This window comes from Nerophis lumbriciformis, linkage group LG25, assembly GCF_033978685.3.
Source record: "Nerophis lumbriciformis linkage group LG25, RoL_Nlum_v2.1, whole genome shotgun sequence".
Classification (NCBI taxonomy): Eukaryota; Metazoa; Chordata; class Actinopteri; order Syngnathiformes; family Syngnathidae; genus Nerophis; species Nerophis lumbriciformis.
This window is the reverse complement of record NC_084572.2, coordinates 39,593,281-39,610,112: the sequence shown is the minus strand read 5'-3', so window position 1 is coordinate 39,610,112 and position 16,832 is coordinate 39,593,281. Positions and strand designations below refer to the sequence as shown.

General features: G+C 36.1%; 1 long non-coding RNA gene across 1 annotated transcript in view; it reads left to right on the top strand.

The window, feature by feature from the left end:
* The first annotated feature begins 15,153 nt into the window (after nucleotides 1-15,153).
* The window catches only part of LOC133621930 (uncharacterized), a 115,927-nt gene continuing 114,248 nt past the window's right edge, over nucleotides 15,154-16,832 (top strand). The window contains exon 1 of the long non-coding RNA XR_009817712.1: nucleotides 15,154-15,281. This is a non-coding gene — a long non-coding RNA (uncharacterized lncRNA). The remainder of the gene's footprint in view (nucleotides 15,282-16,832) is intronic.

The following is a 16,832-nucleotide window of genomic DNA, read 5'->3' as shown; positions in this document are numbered from 1 at the left end:
TTCCGTTCTGAGTTCCCAATGAACAGACAAGAGGCTGTCTTTGTTGCACAAAGCATAGGCTTGGAAAATTCCATTGTGTACGATGGAAGGAGACGGGAGAGTGTTATCTATTGTCATCGAAGACCTGCTCAAGCTGAATCCAGGACCAGCCCAAGCCCGAGGCATCTTTTTCTTTTGTGTTAATGTGACCGAAAACAATGACTGTTTACATACTCCCCATTCCTTTGGAGGCAGATGTTGTTGTGTAAACAGGGAGTGTCCAAATAAAGGTGGAGTGTGGGTGACACTGTGAGAGGTTACAGGTCGACACGTCTCTCCTCAATTGAGCAAAATTGAATTCTGCCTCTGTTTGATTCTTTGCTTCTTGTCTTGTTTAATAGATGTCATCAGTGTTTGAACCTGACACTAGCACTGCTCTTGAAGTTGGTTTACCAATGTACACATGGCCCAACCTCCCATCTATATGTTTGTTTTCTTGCTCTGTAGCTTCCAATCAGGGTTAGCATCTGAGCACATGTATTCACGAGCAGGGTTAAATGAACAAAGTGGCTCCTCCACAAGCATCGTCTCCGTGGGCGGAGGCGTACTGACTGAGAGCCTCGCTGGTCGCTAGTAAGAAGCACCCCAAAGTAACAACAATTTGAAGGAAAAAATATGATAGCAAACGAGTGAGCAAGATGAGCTTATCAACGCGGATAAACGAGCCAGCATGACACATTTGTCATAAAGTGATAACAACAAAACAACAACAACAAAACAACAACAAGACTAAACACTCAACCCATTTTTTTCATATGAGGAAAAAAACTGAACTTCAAGATGTTAATATTTATCAAAGTACTTTTTCCCTTATAGAGATTTACATTTGTTTATTTGTCAAGGATAATTGAACATTATTGACCTTTTGTTACAAATGGTAACAAAAACAAATACCAGTGTAATGAGAAGTAAAAGTTTAGTGCATTTTACTAGAGATTGTAATTACACGAGTGCTTCATTTGGTGTCCAAAACGACACTATTTTATTGTAAATAATATGTGGTACAATATATCGTCTTGCAAGATCTGTATCGGCTCAGACTTAGTCCCTCGCACAGTCAAAAAGATTTGGTGCCGAGATCAGTGGTTCTCCAAATGTTTCCACCAAGTACCAGCTCAGAAAACATTTGGTACCACCGCAATGTCCAACCTTGAAACACAGTAGCATGATAGGCCCAAGTATTCATTAAAAACAAGGCAGAGGTTTTATCTAACAAGTATATTTTATATTTTTGGCAACTGTAACATGACACACCATTTGAACAGTCACACTGTGTTTTGTATATAGGAAGATAAAACACTGTACTTTAATCAAGTGATTCTTTGGTGCACCACTGGATGGACTCACAGATTGGTGAATCCCTGGACTAGATTAAGTGTTCAATTGTCTTAGTTTTTATTCTTTTGTTGTGGTCATTTAAAGTGATAATCACCAAGCGAGACTAAGTTTCAGGGTCAAAGGTGAAGACTGCTAACAACAAGCAATGTGGAACACACAACGCTAACAGAAAGAATGCTAACAACGCAAGTAAAGGTCGACCAACTTTTGGCCATTCCACTGACGTTTGAAGGACCCTCCTGACTACTGGTGTGTTCCAGGCTTCTATACTGACTACTGGTGTGTTCAAGGCTTCTATACCGACTACTGGTGTGTTTAAGGCTTCTATACTGACTACTGGTGTGTTCAATGCTTCTATACTGACTACTGGTGTGTGTGTTCAAGGCTTCTATACTGACTACTGGTGTGTTCCAGGCTTCTATACCGACTACTGGTGTGTTCAAGGCTTCTATACTGACTACTGGTGTGTTCAAGGCTTCTATATTGACTACTGGTGTGTTCAAGGCTTCTATACTGACTACTGGTGTGTTCAAGGCTTCTATATTGACTACTGGTGTGTTCAATGCTTCTATACTGACTACTGGTGTGTTCAAGGCTTCTATATCGACTACTGGTGTGTTCAAGGCTTCTATATCGACTACTGGTGTGTTCAAGGCTTTTATACTGACTACTGGTGTGTTCAAGGCTTGTATATCGATTACTGGTGTGTTCAAGGCTTCTATACTGACTACTGGTGTGTTCAAGGCTTCTATATCGACTACTGGTGTGTTCAAGGCTTCTATACTGACTACTGGTGTGTTCAAGGCTTCTATACCGACTACTGGTGTGTTTAAGGCTTCTATACTGACTACTGGTGTGTTCAAGGCTTCTATACCGACTACTGGTGTGTTCAAGGCTTCTGTTGGCTGCAACAGGTGTAAAGGTGACTCTATGGGAGTTAATTCACCTTTAGAGGTCTCTAATACCGTTTAAACAACTTATTTCGAAGCCCATAAACAGCTCTATATGTGGCGGAGTGGCTCAGCGGGTAGAACCGCCATTTAGAAACTACAGGGTTCCTGGGTTGAATCCAGCATTCAGCCACTTCTCTCCCACACTGCTAAACATGTAGCTTAGCACCACCTTGAGTGTGTGGGTGTTGGGAAAAGTGCTATAATTCTAACCATGAAAACATTTGATTTGTTCATAATAATTCTACTTCAATTAAACCAGGAACAAGGACGCCGACGAGGGTTTTTGCAGGACTTGTTGATCAGAGATAGCCCAGGTAGCTTAGGTCAGAAGTCAAATTGCTCTTTTCCAGCGCAATTTCAAAGCGATCAAACTTTCAAGGATCATTTCTGTTGGAAGCTTGCTGGGTTGAAATATATTTTGTGCAGACGTGAAGGTCGCTGAAAGGTCGAACCCATCTATTTTTAGCTTCAACTTCTACTCACAACTTGACAATTTGTCCAAGTGTTTGAACCTTTTAAAGCTAACTGGAATTACTGTCACCATTCTGCAACCCCACTCATTCTAAATGGTTGGGATTCTTTTTTGCTTTTTCCCCTCAGAGAAGAACTTTCTTTCACCTGCTCAGGTAATTCATATTCAGTAATAAGTCATTGTTGTACATGTGTGTTCATTGTCTAACCCCTGAAAACTCTGGCATGTGAAGACATGAACTATCTTATTTCACATTGTATATTTCCTATGATCCACAATAAAAACATAATTATTATTCTCTCAAATCAATTTTACATTCTCAAAACATATCTTCTCCATAGCACATTAGCTATTATAATGTACTGTTTATTCACATTTCTATATGTTGTGCTGTTACTGAAACATCTATTTACAAATACAAGAAACAACAATGATATATAACATGGATGGAAAACGGCTATATTAAACCTTTGTCAATAAAAAGTCATTGACAAAATAAAATGTACAACCCACATGTAATCTTATTGTGAAGGCATCACATCATTTGAAAAAGTATTTATGTTTAAACTGTACATGTGTGATTATGGACTTGTTACAATCTGGTCTCAAAACTTGCAGGGAGGTGAACCCAAGTCCATATAAGATCTTATATGAACCCAAGTCCAGGATAATTCCTGTACGCATAGCAATTTTCTTAGAATAACACACAACTCACATAATGTGTTTTCTGTTGTGAATGTGTCCGGGGTAGATATGCATTCTACTGAGGTGGCAAATCATGATGCGTTCAGTCGATCGCAGCATCAAGCAAACAATCTGAAAATTCCCGTCGTATCAATTCCTAGATATGGTCGAAACTATTTAAAGTGCACTACGTATAATAAACGCAACATTATTAATATTTCTACTACGGATAATTTAAACAAAAACTCGTCAAAACAGCCCAATACTTATAATATGGGCTTTTTAAACATAAGATCATTGTCTCCCAAAACGTTATTAGTTAATGAGGTCATTAGAGACAACAATCTTAACGTCATTGGTCTTAGCGAAACCTGGCTCAAACCAGACACATTTTTTGCCCTAAATGAGGCATCTCCTCCTAACTATACGAATGCGCATATTGCCCGTCCCCTTAAAAGGGGTGGGGGGGGGGGGGGGTCGCACTAATATACAATGAAAACTTTAACCTTACCCCTAACCTAAATAATAAATACAAATCGTTTGAGGTGCTTACTATGAGGTCTGTCGCACCGCTGCCTCTCGATATGGCTGTTATCTACCGCCCCCCAGGGCCCTACTCGGACTTTATTAACGAATTCTCAGAGTTCGTTGCTGATCTAGTGACGCACGCAGACAATATAATCATAATGGGGGACTTTAATATCCATATGAATACCCCATCGGACCCTCAGTGCGTGGCGCTCCAGACTATAATTGATAGCTGTGGTCTTACACAAATAATAAATGAACCTACGCATCGCAACGGCAATACGATAGATCTAGTGCTGGTCAGGGGTGTCACCACCTCCAAAGTTATGGTACTCCCGTATACTAAAGTAATGTCCGATCATTACCTTATAAAATTCGAAGTTCTGACTCATTGTCAACAAACTAATAATAATAATAACTGCTATAGCAGCCGCAACATTAATGCTGCCACAACGATGACTCTTGCTGACCTACTGCCTTCGGTAATGGCACCATTCCCAAATTATGTCGGCTCTATTGATAACCTCACTAACAACTTTGACAATGCCCTGCGCAAAACCATTGATAGTATAGCACCGCTAAAACAAAAAAGGGCCCCTAAAAGGCGCACCCCATGGTTTACAGAGGAAACCAGAGCTCATAAATAATCATGTAGAAAGTTGGAACGCAAATGGCGCGCGACCAAGCTTGAGGTTTTCCATCAAGCATGGAGTGATAGTTTAATATCGTATAAACGCATGCTTACCTTAGCTAAAGCTAAATATTACTCAAATCTCATCCGCCTCAACAAAAACGACCCTAAATTTTTTATTTAGTACAGTAGCATCGCTAACCCAACAAGGGACTCCTCCCAATAGCTCCACCCACTCGGCAGATGACTTTATGAATTTCTTTAATAAGAAAATTGAACTCATTAGAAAGGACATTAAAGACAACGCATCCCAGCTACAACTGGGTTCTATGAACACAGATACAACTGTATCTACGACGGATACTGCAATACAAAATAGTCTCTCTCTTTTTGATGAAATAACATTAGAGGAACTATTACGGTGTGTAAGTGGGATAAAACAAACAACATGTTTACTTGACCCACTTCCTGGGAAACTTATCAAGGAGCTTTTTGTATTATTAGGTCCATCAGTGCTAAATATTATAAACCTACCACTTTCCTCTGGCACTGTTCCCCTAGCATTCAAGAAAGCGGTTATTCATCCTCTGCTCAAAAGACCTAACCTTGATCCTGACCTCATGGTAAACTACCGACCGGTGTCCCACCTTCCCTTTATTTCGAAAATCCTCGAAAAAATTGTCGCACAGCAGCTAAATGAACACTTAATGTCTAACAATCTCTGTGAACCTTTTCAATCCGGTTTCAGGGCAAATCACTCTACGGAGACAGCCCTCGCAAAAATGACTAATGATCTACTGCTAACGATGGATTCTGATGCGTCATCTATGTTGCTGCTTCTTGATCTTAGCGCTGCTTTCGATACCGTCGATCATAATATTTTATTAGAGCGTATCAAAACACGTATTGGTATGTCAGACTTAGCCTTGTCGTGGTTTAACTCTTATCTTACTGACAGGATGCAATGCGTCTCCCATAATAATGTGACCTCGGACTATGTTAAGGTAACGTGCGGAGTCCCTCAGGGTTCGGTTCTTGGCCCTGCACTCTTTAGTATTTACATGCTGCCGCTAGGCGACATCATACGCAAATACGGTGTTAGCTTTCATTGTTATGCTGATGACAGCCAACTCTACATGCCCCTAAAGCTGACCAACACGCCGGATTGTAGTCAGCTGGAGGCGTGTCTTAATGAAATTAAACAATGGATGTCCGCTAACTTCTTGCAACTCAACGCCAAGAAAACGGAAATGCTGATTATCGGTCCTGCTAAACACCGACATTTATTTAATAATACCACCTTAACATTTGACAACCAAACAATTACACAAGGCGAATCAGTAAAGAATCTGGGTATTATCTTCCACCCAACTCTCTCCTTTGAATCACACATTAAGAGTGTTACTAAAACGGCCTTCTTTCATCTCCGTAATATCGCTAAAATTCGTTCTATTTTATCCACTAGCGACGCTGAGATCATTATTCATGCGTTCGTTACATCTCGTCTCGACTACTGTAACGTATTATTTTGGGGTCTCCCTATGTCTAGCATTAAAAGATTACAGTTGGTACAAAATGCGGCTGCTAGACTTTTGACAAGAACAAGAAAGTTTGATCATATTACGCCTATACTGTATATACCTTTATATACATATATATATACATACCTATACTGGCTCACCTGCACTGGCTTCCTGTGCACTTAAGATGTGACTTTAAGGTTTTACTACTTACGTATAAAATACTACACGGTCTAGCTCCGTCCTATCTTGTCGATTGCATTGTACCATATGTCCCGGCAAGAAATCTGCGTTCAAAGAACTCCGGCTTATTAGTGATTCCCAGAGCCCAAAAAAAGTCTGCGGGCTATAGAGCGTTTTCTATTCGGGCTCCAGTACTATGGAATGCCCTCCTGGTAACAATTAGAGATGCTACCTCAGTAGAAGCATTTAAGTCCCATCTTAAAACTCATTTGTATACTCTAGCCTTTAAATAGCCCCCCTGTTAGACCAGTTGATCTGCCGTTTCTTTTCTTTTCTCCTCTGCTCCCCTTTTCCTTGAGAGGGGGGGGGGGGCACAGGTCCGGTGGCCATGGATGAAGTGCTGGCTGTTCAGAGTCGGGACCCGGGGTGGACCGCTCGCCTGTGCATCCGCTCGGGATGGTGTCCTGCTGGCCCCACTATGGACTGGACTCTTACTATTATGTTGGATCCACTATGGACTGGACTCTCACAATATTATGTCAGACCCACTCGACATCCATTGCTTTCGGTCTCCCCTAGAGGGGGGGGGGGTTACCCACATATGCGGTCCTCTCCAAGGTTTCTCATAGTCATTCACATCGACGTCCCACTGGGGTGAGTTTTTCCTTGCCCGTATGTGGGCTTTGTACCGAGGATGTCGTTGTGGCTTGTGCAGCCCTTTGAGACACTTGTGATTTAGGGCTATATAAATAAAGATTGATTGATTGATTGATAAGATGGCGATGAAGTCATAATACAGAAAGAAAGTAGTGTGGATTATTTGGAAAAAGGCCCTTTTTATCTAGGTGACTGAGATGATGAACCATTCCCATCGATAAAATTAAAAAAAAATTAAATAAAAAAATTAAAACAAAATTAAAAAAAAAAAATTTAAATTACATTTTATTTTTTTAATTTAAATTTTTTTTTTTAATTTAAATTTTTTTTTTTTTTTTTTTAAATTTTTTTAAATTTTGTTAATTTTTTTTAATTTAAAAAAAAAAAAATTTAAAAATAAAAAAAAATAAAAACTTTTTTTTAAAAATAAAAACAAATAAAAACAAATAAAAAAAAATTAAAAAAAATTAAAAACAATTAAAAAAAATTAAAAAAATTAAAAAAAATTAAAATAATTAAAAAAAATTAAAAAAAATTAAAAAAAATTAAAAAAATTTTTTTTAATGTTTTTAAAAAATTAAAAAATTTTGATGAGATGATGAACAATTCCCATCGATTACCATTACCTTCATTAGTGGTGTGTGCCTAAACATCTTATACTTTAAAACCTGTTTCCTGGTGTATTTAGCACTTAAACCTGGGTTTTGCTTTTATGCATGAAAAGTTAACTCTAGGCATTTATTTTACAGCAAAATAACTAATTAGGGTGTTGAACCTCACAAATGATATGGTCACGATACTGGCATCGGCAATTCCGAGCTTGGGTTTACTTAGCGTGATATCAGAATCAGAATCAGAATCAAAATCAGAATTGAGAACGGGTTCACAAACTAGGAACTTTTCTTGGTCAGCAAGAATATTGACAGTATCGCCCATCCAGCATTTGAGCACCTTTGCTTACGTTTTACAAATGCAATGCAGAAGCAAAACAAAGTGAGCGACCCTCTCATTCAATATCTGTCATGCTCTCATTCAATATCTGTCATGCTCTCATGAGAAGACTGCTGAGACTTTGTTTGGAAGCACCGACTCCTTCAGCAAACATCACAACAACAACAACAAGCCCTGTGACCAATGGGAGGAAATAGAGGAGGCACACATTATTTTATTGTGTTTGTGCACGCATGTGTGTGTGTGTGTGTGTGTGCGTGCGTGTGTGTGTGTGTGTGTGTGTGTGAGAGAGAGCGTCCAGCTACACACTTTGTGTTGTGATTTGTTGTGAAAGCAAAGGTGTATTGAGTCTCCCAATATCCTGCACTGCAGCTTTGTGATAAGAAGCACAACAATCTTGGTGTGCATAACACACACTAAGTGTGATCCACTCTTGCACACGCACACTTGGAGTGACATTAGTTAGCCTCCCCCTCAAAACCTGGGAGATCTTTCCACAGAGCCTGGAGACCCGAGCCTCCCTCCTAATGATCCTCCATCCCTCCTGGATCCTCCCTCTCCTCTGCCTTCCTGCCCACAGTCTCTCACTTCTGACAGAGCAGTTCATCACTCTCTCTCTCTCTCTCTCTCTCTCTCGCTCGCTCGCTCGCTGGCTGCAGGCCTCATCCCTGGGTGCAGGTGTCCGGATGTACACTTCCATTTACAGCATGACAACTCATCACCTCCAAAGTCCACTCATGCAGCTTGTGGTCAGCCCACCCAACGCCACATTGGACCACAATGGTAGTCTGTTACAGCCCATGTTGAACAGTAAAAGTTTTGATGAAATCTAATGAGAGAAAAGTGACGTCACGTCCGGTTGCTGTTGCCTTGGACTTGAACACACGGCCTATTGCTAGAACAATCAATTGAACGCAGAGTGAAAATGCCGCACATGCAACATTCTCACCTGTGGAAAGAGTTCCTAGATAGATGTTTTAGCTCTTATGTATTTTTAGAGTTTCTCAGATAGTTGATCCCGTTAGCAGTGGACTCTTGGACCTAGTCAAAGCACATCTCTTTTTGAACACTGACGTGTTCGCTCAGGCCGACAGAAAAGCAGGGAACTTGGCTCCACCAAGTCCCACAAATGCCCCTTGTGCTGCAGACCAGCTTCTGTTGTGCTCCTCCTGCCTCCCCGTCCTCACAATGAAGCCTACCCCGGACACATTGTTGTCTCTCCAGCCGGTGGACCAGATACGCTCTTTTGTTCCCTGTCAGAGCGAAGAGTGAGCATGGTGTTCCAGTCCAAAGCAAGCTGCGAAGTAGGCTCAACCTACAGAGGTAGATGCTCACCTTGTGCTGGAATCCCTCCACTCCAGTTATCAAAACCTCATATGAGCAAGGGCCAAAGGGTTCTTGGGACCAATATATAGACCAATATATTTAATCCCCCAGGGAGACCAGACCTGTCCATTTCATTCATCATCCTTTCGAGGTCGATGCTGGATTTATTGATGTGTTGAAGACCTTGCAGTTTTTTTCCTCTCCTCTTTGTAGTGCCAAGTGTTGGTGACCTTCCCTCCTTCTCCAGATCACCTTTTTGTACTTGTAGGTTGGTGAAAAAGCTTGTATGGACTTTTACAGACCTTGTAGGGTTCTTCCTTCTCCACTTCTCCAGCCTTCCTGTAATACCCCTTAAGTGTTTTTACCTTGAAAATAATTTTTTACCTTGAAAATTTTTTTTTTAATTTTTTAAAAATGTTTAATTTTTTAAATTTTTTTTAAATTTCTTTAATTTTTTTAATTTTTTAAAAACATTTTTAAATTTTTTTAGGTTTTTTTTGAAATTTTTTAAATTTTTTAAATTTTTTTAATTTTTTAAAATATTTTAAAACATTGTTTAATTTCTTTAATTTTTTTTTTTTTTTTTTTTTTTTTTAATTAAAATTTTTATTTTTATTTTTATTTTATTATTTTTTTTTTTTTTATTTTTTTTTTAATTGTTTTAAAAACATTTTTAATTATTTTTGAATTTTTTAAAAAAAAATTTAAATTTTTTTTTTTAATTCTTTAATTTTTTTTTAAAATGTTTTAATTTTTTTTAAAATTCTTTAATTTTTTTAAAAATTTCTATAATTTTTTTAATTTTTTTAAAATTTTTTGATTTTTGTTAAAACATTTTTGATTTTTGTTAAAAAAAATTTAATTTTTTAAAATGTTTTTAAAAAAATTTAAATTTTTTAAGAATTTAAAAAAAATGTTTACCCTAACCCTAACCCTAACCCTAACCCTAACCCTAACCCTAACCCTAACCCTAACCCTAACCCTAACCCTAACCTTAACCCTAACCCTAACCCTAACCCTAACCCTAACCCAAACCACTAACCCTAACCCTAAAAATTTAAATAAATTAAAAAAATATATTATTTTTTTTAAATTAAAAAAAAAAAATTCAAATTTTTAAATTTTTTTTTAAAATTGTTAAAAAAATTAAAAGATATTTTTTTTTAATTATTTTTTTTTTAATGTTTTTAAAACATTAAAAAAAAAAATTAAAACATTTAAAAAAAAATTAAAAACATTTAAAAAACATTAAAAAAATTAACAAAAAATTACAAAAATTTAAAAACATTTAAAAAATTTTTTTAATTTTTAAAAAAATAAATAAAAATGTTTTAAAAATTTAAAGTTTTTTTTAAAAAATTAAAAAAATACAAACATTTTTAAAAAATTTAAAAAATGTGAAAATCATTTTTTACCTTGAAAATTTTTTTTTTAATTTTTTAAAAATGTTTAATTTTTTAAATTTTTTTTAAATTTCTTTAATTTTTTTAATTTTTTAAAAACATTTTTAAATTTTTTTAGGTTTTTTTTGAAATTTTTTAAATTTTTTAAATTTTTTTAATTTTTTAAAATATTTTAAAACATTGTTTAATTTCTTTAATTTTTTTTTTTTTTTTTTTTTTTTTAATTAAAATTTTTATTTTTATTTTTATTTTATTTTTTTTTTTTTTTGATTTTTTTTTTAATTGTTTTAAAAACATTTTTAATTATTTTTGAATTTTTTTAAAAAAAATTTAAATTTTTTTTTTTAATTCTTTAATTTTTTTTTTAAATGTTTTAATTTTTTTAAAAATTCTTTAATTTTTGTAAAAATTTCTATAATTTTTTTAATTTTTTTAAAAATTTTTGATTTTTGTTAAAACATTTTTGATTTTTGTTAAAAAAAATTTAATTTTTTAAAATGTTTTTAAAAAAATTTAAATTTTTTAAGAATTTAAAAAAAATGTTTACCCTAACCCTAACCCTAACCCTAACCCTAACCCTAACCCTAACCCTAACCCTAACCCTAATCTTAACCCTAACCCTAACCCTAACCCTAACCCTAACCTTAACCCTAACCCTAACCCTAACCCTAACCCTAACCCAAACCACTAACCCTAACCCTAAAAATTTAAATAAATTAAAAAAATATATTATTTTTTTTAAATTAAAAAAAAAAAATTCAAATTTTTAAATTTTTTTTTAAAATTGTTAAAAAAATTAAAAGATATTTTTTTTTAATTATTTTTTTTTAATGTTTTTAAAACATTAAAAAAAAAAATTAAAACATTTAAAAAAAATTAAAAACATTTAAAAAACATTAAAAAAATTAACAAAAAATTACAAAAATTTAAAAACATTTAAAAATTTTTTTTAATTTTTAAAAAAATAAATAAAAATGTTTTAAAAATTTAAAGTTTTTTTTAAAAAATTAAAAAAATACAAACATTTTTAAAAAATTTAAAAAATGTGAAAATCATTTTTTACCTTGAAAAAATTTTTTTTACCTTGAAAATCATTTTTAACCTTGAAAAAAAAATTTACCCTTGAAAATGTTCTTTTACCTTGAAAATATATATTTTTTTATCTTGAAAATCATTTTTAACCTTGAAAAAAAAAGTTACCATGAAACATTTTTTTTACCTTGAAAATCATTTTTTACCTTGAAAATAAAATTTTACCTTGAAAATTTTTTTTTACTGTGAAAATCATTTTTTACTGTGAAAATCATTTTTTACCTTGAAAATCATGTTTTACCTTAAAACGTTTTTTTTTTATTTTTTAAAAATGTTTAATTGTTTTAAGTTTTTTTTTCATTTTTTACCTTGAAAATCATGTTTTACCTTAAAACATTTTTTTTTTATTTTTTAAAAATGTTTAATTGTTTTAAGTTTTTTTTCTTTTTTTTCATTAAAAAAAAAAAAAAATTCATTTATTTTAATTTGACATAAAATAACATCTGAAAGTAATAGTCCTTTCATAACCTCACCTGCTCAATTCAAGTGATGAACCTCTCTCAGCCTCTCCATACAAAAGTCATTTAGATTTGTCATCTTTTCCGCTCTCAGTTATATTAGACTGCAGCAAGAAGGAAAATGAGTTGGAGAATATAGCAAAAGGGTACCAACAGGCACTTTTCCAGTGCAGGAACTTTCCCTGGAAGGTTCCATTTTACCCTGCTGAATAACTTACCCCTGTTACCACCTGTGGGTCCCAACGTATTTAGGAAGGACGCAGGAGATGAAAAATCATTTTCATTTTGTAGTTATTTCTAAACAAAGTCAAAATAACCCCAGGTGCCACAAAATGACAAAAGAAAAAGACAAAGGATGAAAAAGAGCAACATCCACCTTCACTTAAACACCTCCACCCAAAGACCCTGCATGGGGTGGATGCTGTTTCCCAAGGACCCATTTCAGCGTTTGATGGAAACATGGCTAACACAGCAAGAAAGTCCACATGTTCAATTAGTAATTGTATTACTGTAATGTTGTATTACTATAGTGTATTACTGTAATGTTGTATTACTGTAATGTATTACTGTATTGTTGTATTACTGTAATGTATTACTGTAATGTTGTATTACTGTATTGTTGTATTACTGTAATGTATTACTGTAATGTTGTATTACTGTAATGTATTACTGTAATTCTTTAATGATGGGAATATTGTCACCAAGGGCAAAGAGAACTTGGATTTGTGTCTGACACTTTTTTTCTTCCGGATGAAAGGACTGATGATGTCATGACCTGCAGTTTGTTTTTCTTACGTTAGGTAGTTTCCTTCCAGTCGAGCGCTTTTATTTTGGTTGCACTTTTTGTATGCTTCTCCCCGTCCGTAACACAGTGGCGGGCCGTAAGTTTCCCACCTAGGCCTTCGGTGACGTCCAACTTCAATGATGACCTCTCACAATAGCATCATTGATGTCACCACATGACCTTTGCTGGATGAACACTATACAGGAACACATTTACACACTACTGAGTATTGATCCACATCAACAGTGTGAAAAACAGGTTATTTTCTGGCACATTTAAAACATATCTTATGTGGTACTGTCAGAATTAATATGGCAAAAAACATATGAAAGGTGAAAAAATAAAATATTTGTAGTAGATATTTGAACACTAGTGGTACCCTCGTCGTCAGCTTATTCCAGTGAAAATGGCGGGAATTTCACCATTTCATCGCCAGGACAGCTGAGCTAGCTCGTGGGGTTGGTCTCACAAGATGTAGTTTCTCTTTAAATATCCTTCTTGAAAATGGCCTTGCAAATATTTATCTGCCACCTAATCAACGTTTTGTTCTCCTTCCCTGCTAGCCCGCTATGGCTACGGCGCAACACTTCCTGCTTCCTGCTAAATTGAAACTGAAAAAATGAAAAAATGAAAACTTCAGGTTGAAGTCTGATGTTGGCGCTGGTGGTGTTGACTCTTGCAAAGACCGAGGGGTTGGTTTCTCCTGCCGTCATCATATGTAATCTTGAGGTGGGTTTCGATGGTTTCTTTCCAGTAGCGTGGGCGCTTAATTCTCCTTTGACTGAGGAGTTCCTTGGTCATCTTAAGAGGGTTAGCCAGAAATGCAGCTCTCTTCTTCCTCTCCACTCTCAGTAAGGTCAGCTGATCTTTCCTCTGGACTGCCAGAGTTCTGATAGAACTTCCTTCTCCACTTCTCCAGCCTTCCTGTAATACCCCTTAAGTGTTTTTACCTTGAAAATCATTTTTTACCTTGAAAATTTTTTTTAAATTTTTTTAAAAATGTTTAATTTTTTATTTTAAAACATTTTTTAATTTCTTTCATTTTTTTTAAATTTTTTATAAATTTTTTAAATTTTTTTTAAATTTTTTTAATTTTTTTTTAATTTTTTTTAATTTTTTTTAATCTTTTTTAATTTTTTTAAATTTTTTTTAATTTTTTTTAATTTTTTTAAAAACATTTTTATTGTTTTTTGTGATTGGATACTCACTTTGGAATGACAATTGAGTATCCAATCACAGTCTCGTTAACATCAGGCTACCTAGATAGGCTACTGTCAATAACTTGTGATCTGATTGGTTATCGCAACTGTCTATCAACTGTATGTGCCTGTTCACTTACAGTGCACACACATTGTTGATTGTGAAGGCAGATTAGGTACAGCATGGCAACATAAGCTAACTGAATTTTGATTGGATAGAAAGTCAAAGTAAAAACTGGAAGGAGCATAATATGACATGAAGAGAACATGAAGACTTTGACATATTTAAGGAAAGTCAGTGACTTTGATCTTTAATTATGATGCTGATGTGACTTTGATCTTTAATTATGATGCTGATGTGTGGCTTTATTAGTCCAGCAGAGAAGGTCTTGCTGGTCCTGACTGCCGTAAACTCTTGCTGTCTTCCAGCATTCTGAGAAGTTGACTTTGTTTAGTTTGCTATAGCATATGTGCCTAATGTGCAGCTCCCTGCCAGAGTGATGAGGTGTTTTGTCCTTCTTCATAGATGAAATACCTTTTTACCTGCCGTCCTTCTGCGTCTGGGATCACGACCACCACGGCGACCATGAAATATGACCATACCAGAATAGGATCGTGGAACTAATGGGCCATCTTTGTCAATCCTTTGTGATGATTTTGAACAAGCAGGTGTCTTGGACAGTTGAAAGCACTTTTCAGTAAGAACATTACCAGTGACACTTTGTTTACTGCAATGGATTGATGTGCAGGAGTAATGTGGAATGCACTGCATGACAAATGTGTGGTGAGGTTTATGGGCAGCAGTTTGCCAGATTATCCCTGAAGGACCACCTTGTCCTTATTGAAGACCCTAACGCTGATAAGAAAGTAGGATGCTTAAAGGCCGACTGAAATGACATGTTCTTATTTAGCAGGTCCATTCTATGTGTCAGACTTCATCATTTGGCCATATTGACATATTTTTGCTGAAAGGATTTAGTAGAGAACATCCACCATAAAGTTGGCAACTTTTGGTGGCTGATAAAAAAGCCTTGCCTGTAGCAGACGAGTAGCGTGACGTCAGGTTGTGGAGCTCCTTGTGCGGCGTGCTACCAATCCATCCACATACCGGTGGTTGGGGACCACTGGCCTAGATGACATGAGCGTGTTGCAATGGTGCATGGGTATTGTTGCAACGGTGCATGGGTAATGTTGCAATGGTGCATGGGTAATGAGGTGTCATTACCCATTACCCATGAGTAATTTTGTAATGGTGCATGGGTAATGTTGCAATGGTGCGTGGGTAATGTTGCAATGGTGCATGGGTAATGGCACCTCATTACCCATGCACCATTGCAACATTACCCATGCACCATTGCAACATTACCCATGCACCATTACAAAATTACCCATACACCATTGCAACATTACCCATGCACCATTGCAACATTACCCATGCACCATTGCAACATTACCCATGCACCATTGCAACATTACCCATGCACCACCGCAACATTACCCATGCACCATTGCAACAATACCCATGCACCATTGCAACATCACCCATGCACCATTGCAACATTACCCATGCACCATTGCAACATTACCAATGCACCATTGCAACATCCCCCATGCACCATTGCAACATTACCATTGCAACAATACCCATGCACCATTGCAACATTACCCATGCACCATTGCAACAATAACCATGAACCATTGCAACATTACCCATGCACCATTGCAACACTACCCATGCACCATTGCAACAATACCCATGTACCATTGCAACATTACCCATGCACCATTGCAACAATAACCATGAACCATTGCAACATTACCCATGCACCATTGCAACAGTACCCATGCACCATTGCAACATTACCCATGCACCATTGCAACATTACTCATGCACCATTGCAACATTACCCATGCACCATTGCAACATTACCCATGCACCATTGCAACATTACCCATACACCATTGCAACATTACCCATGCACTTTTGCAACATTACCCATGCACCATTGCAACATTACTCATGCACCATTGCAACATTCCCCATGCACCATTGCAACATTACTCATGCACCATTGCAACATTACCCATGCACTATTGCAACATTACTCATGCACCATTGCAACATTACTCATGCACCATTGCAACATTACCCATGCACCATTGCAACACGCTCATGTCATCTAGGCCAGTGGTCCCCAACCACCGGTATGTGGATGGATTGGTACCACGCCGCACAAGAAATTAAAAAATGTTTTTATTTATTTATTTATTTTTATTTGTATTAAATTAACATAAAAAACACAAGACACACTTACAATTAGTGCACCTACATTATATATCAATATATATCAATACGTCCGTAAGCACACATGATTGTGTTTTTTATGACAAAAACAAACCGTCTGTGGGACAAATTTTAAAGCGTTGACCGGTCCAAAAAGGTTGGGGACCACTGATCTAAAACACACACACACACACACACACACACACACACACACACACACACACACACACACACACACACACACACACAAAGCCAGCGAATGGCGAGATGGTGAGCGGTCATGTGACTTGTCATCCTTGGCCGCCGTGTGATCATGCAGAGGCCAAGCGA